Below are 4,583 nucleotides of genomic sequence, written 5' to 3'. Positions count from 1 at the left end.
TAATACGTATATTATTGTATGTTTTTATTCTACTCCTTTCTGTAAAGTTATAGTACACTTTGTGCTGATTTGCTTCTCATTTCTCTAATATTGTGTAACTCTTTAATCTGTATTTCACATATTCTGTTTTATTGAATATTTTGGAGGAGATACACACACATACCCATAGGCAGATGCACAATCTGCTAAGAAAATAGATGGTAAACATCTTATATGATTATTTAATACCATTTTTTCTGGCAAATGATAAGGCTCCTCCATTCCTCACATATTCCACAAAATTATACCATTTGACATTTATTTTAAGTGACAAATGTGTATTAATATATGGAATTTTTTGGTATGGTATTTTTTTTTTTGATATCTGGGTTTTTCTTTTTTCCTTTAGGTCAAGTAATTTTTGGTTAAATAATGTACATTCTTCATGACAACCAGAGGGATAATTTGAGGTTCAAGATCATGAATTGAAAACTATGGCCTGCAAGCCACCACCTGTTTATATTAAAAGAGTTTATTGAAACATAGCATTTTTTTTTTTTTTTACATATATCTGTGGCTGCTTTTGTGTACAAAGCAGAGGTGAATAGTTCCAACAGAGATCAACCCACAGAGCATTATATATTTACTTTTCTTACACATAAAAGTTTACATATACATCGCTTCTCGGCCTTTTGGCTAAGATCAAGTGTAAAAGTTTACATATACAATTTTCCTTTATAGAAAAGTTTGCTGACTCCTGTTAAAGATGAATATTTATTCCTCCATAGATGAATTTATTTTATTTCTATTAATCAGTAAAATTGGGGCAAACTACATAATTCCCAACAATATTAGGCTGATTTGATGCTGGATCTAATCTTTATAAAAACTTTTATTTCTCATTTGCTTTACTCCTAAAGTAAAATGCAGCTCTTCTGGAGTTGTAGCTTAACACTTAGTATTTCTTTAATTTTACTTTGTTTTTCCATAAGTACCCTTCTCTGGGAAGGCTCTGTGTCCCCATTCTTGTTGTTCAAGCCCAGATTTTACTTGACGTTCTTCTTAGCTCCTCTTCTGCTAAACTAAATTTTTCTTTTTGGGATGTTTGTGAACTAGAGATTGCAGGTTTGTTTAATATAATGTTTATCTTATTCTTTTTTTTTTGAGACGGAGTCTCGCTCTGTTGCCCAGGCCGGAGTGCAGTGGCCGGATCTCAGGTCACTGCAAGCTCCGCCTCCTGGGTTCACACCATTCTCCTGCCTCAGCCTCCCAGCCTCCCACATAGCTGGGACTACAGGTGCCCGCCACATCGCCTGGCTAGTTTTTTGTATTTTTTAGTAGAGACGGGGTTTCACCATGTTAGCCAGGATGGACTCCATCTCCTGACCTCATGATCCGCCCGTCTCGGCCTCCCAAAGTGCTGGGATTACAGGCTTGAGCCACCGCGCCCAGCCTATCTTATTCTTATATTACACTGTGTTAGTCCACTTTCATGCTGCTGATAAAGACATACCCAAGACTGGGTAATTTACACAGGAAAAAGGTTTAATGGACTTAACAGTTCCACGTGGCTGGGGAGGCCTCACAATCATGGTGGAAGACAAGGAGGTCACATCTTCCATGGAAGGCAGCAGGGAAGAAGGGAGAGCTCGTGCAGGAAACTCCCCATTATAGAACCATGAGATCTCACGAGACTTATTCACTATCAGGAGAACAGCATAGGAAAGACTTGCTCCTATGATTCAATTACCTAACACCAGGTCCTTCCCACAACATGTGGGAATTCAAGATGATATTTGGGTGGGGAGAAAGCCAAATTATATCATTCTATCCCAGCTCCTCCCAAACCCTCATGTCCTCACATTTCAAAACCAATCATGCCTTCCCAACAGTACCTCAAAGTCTTAACTCATTCCAGCATTAACTCAAAAGTCTACAGTCCAACAACTCATCTGAGACAAGGCAAGTCCCTTCTGCCTATGAGCTTGTAAAATAAGGCAAGTTAGCTACTTCCTAGATACAATGGGGGTACAGACATTTGGTAAATACAATCATTCCAAATGGGAGAAATTGGCCAAAACAAAGGGGCTATGGGCCCTACGCAAGTCCAAAATCCAGTGGGGAGTCCAATCTTAAAGCTCCAAAATGATCTTTTTTGACTCCATGTTTCACATCCAGGTCATGCTGATGCAAGAGGTGGGCTCCCATGACCTTGGGCAGCTCTGCCTCTGTGGCTTTGCAGGGTGTAGCCCCCCTCCTGGCTGCTTTCACGGGATGACGTTGAGAGTCTGTGGCTTTTCCAGGTGTATGGTGCAAGTTATCAGTGGGTCTACCATTCTTGGGTCTGGAGGACAGTAGCCCTCTTCTCACAGCTCCACTAGGTGGTACCCCAGTAGAGACTGTGTGGGGGACTCTGATCCCACTTTTTCCTTCTGCACTGCCCTAGGAGAGGTTCTCCATAAGGGCCTCACTCCTGCAGCAAACTTCTGCCTGGGCATCCAGGTGTTTCCATATATCCTCTGAAATCTAGGCAGAGGTTCCCAAACCTCAATTTTTGACTTCTGTGTACCTGCAGGCTCAATGCCACATGAAAGTTTCAAAGGCTTGGGGCTTCTACCCTGTGAAAGAACAACCTGAGCTGTACCTTGGCCTACTTACGTCACAGCTCGGATGACTGGGACACAGGGTACCAAGTTCCTAGACTGCACACAGAAGAGGGACCCTGGGCCCGGCCCACAAAACCATTTTTTCCTCCTAGTCCTCCAGGCTTGGATGAGCAGGGCTACTGCAAAGATCTCTGACATGCCCTAGAGACATTTTCCCCTTTGTCTCAGTGATTAACATTTGACTCCTAGTTATTTATGCAAATTTCTGCAGTGGGCTTGAATTTCTCCTCAGAAAATGGGATTTTTTTTTTTTTTGTTTCTATTGCATTGTCAGGCTGCAAATTTTCCAAAATTTTATGCTCTTTTTACTTTTTAAAACTGAATGCCTTTAACAGCACACAAGTCACCTCTTGAATATTTTACTGCTTAGAAATTTCTTCCACCAGATACCCTAAATCATCTCTCTCAAGTTCAAAGTTCCACAAATCTATAGAGCTGGGGCAAAATGTTGCCAGTCTCTTTGCTAAAACATAACAAGAGTCACCTTTGCTCAGTTGCTAACAAGTTCCTCATCTCCATCTGTGACTACCTCAGCCTGTATTTCATTGTCTATATTATTATCAGCACTTTTGTCAAAGCCATTCAACAAGTCTCTAGGGAGTTGCAAACTTCCCCACATTTTTTTGTCTTCCTCTGATCCCTCCAAACTGCTCCAAACTCTGCTTGTTTTGTATGACCAATGCCACCCTTCTACCATTCCCTGGAAATGGTTGTATGACACAGAGAGGGAATCTGTGTAATTTGGAGAGGGAGAGCGCAGCAATTGTCATACATTGCGTTGAACTCAGTGCTGCTCTGTCACAGCAAAAAGCAAAAGCGGGATGAATGGAGCTGACATCCATGCACCAAGGGAGAATTTAATCCAGCCCTAGCCAGAAAGGAATCACTCATTCCACTGGGGGGAACATGAGTTCTAGCAAGCTTTTCTTCTGTGGGCTAAAGGACTCCGGCTTCTTACATAAATTTGAAGGGCAGTTTTAGTCCAGAAGGGGTGCAAACACTACGTGAGCTATAGTTCAGAAGTAGATTCAGAGTCAGTGGACTTAAGGGGCATGCAATGAACTGAGACGCCAGCCAGCTAGGAGAGTGTTTGCATCCCTCCACCCAAAACACAGGCTGAACAGTGCATGCCTCCCAAGAACACCCCTACATTCTCCTTAAGGAGAGAAGAAAGAAGAGTAAGAGGACATTGTCTTCCATCATGGATACAAGCTCAGCAACTGTAGAGTAGGACACCAGTCAGACTCATGAAGCCCCCTTTCCAGGACTTACCTCATTTCCAGACATACTTTTGGCAAGAAGGGAACCTACTGCCATTAAGGGAAGAATCCAGTCCTGGCAAGATCCATTGTCAGATGACTAAAGAGCTCTTTGGCCCTGAATAAGCAGGAGTGATATCTGGGTAGCATAACTCGGGCCTTTGGTGAAACACTCAGACTTGCTGGCTTCAGGTGAGTCAACACATCTCCAGCTGGGGTGGCTACAGGGAAAGATGCCTTATGCTTGACGAAAGTGGAAGAAAATCTGAAGGAGACTTTTTCTTGCACTTTAACTACCAGCAGGCCCTTGGGATTCCCTATTCCAGGCCTTGGTACTTCTATGGCATTTCTGGACTGCCCTGGGCCAGGGGAGAGCCCACTGCTCTGAATGGTGAGTCTGAGGTCAGGCAGCATTTACCACAAGCTGATTTAAGTATCCTTGAGCCTTAAGGAAACATGAGTGGTAGCCTGGCCGTACACTTCCTGGGCCTGTGGTGGTAATAGCTATGAAGTGAAGCTTCTCTTCCTGTGTAAAGAGTAGGAAACAGTAGGAAGGGTTGCATCTATGGTTTGAGTGAGGGTTCAGTCAAATTACATTAGAAAATCATATAGATTTCAAAGGTTTTTGACTCCAGTCTCTGGCTCCTGGACTGTACCTCTGGACCTGCCCAGGACAATG

The sequence above is a fragment of the Rhinopithecus bieti genome, unplaced genomic scaffold, assembly GCF_001698545.2.
Source record: "Rhinopithecus bieti isolate Rb0 unplaced genomic scaffold, ASM169854v2 scaffold_6464, whole genome shotgun sequence".
Taxonomy (NCBI): domain Eukaryota; kingdom Metazoa; phylum Chordata; class Mammalia; order Primates; family Cercopithecidae; genus Rhinopithecus; species Rhinopithecus bieti.
Note: the sequence above shows the minus strand (reverse complement) of the source record.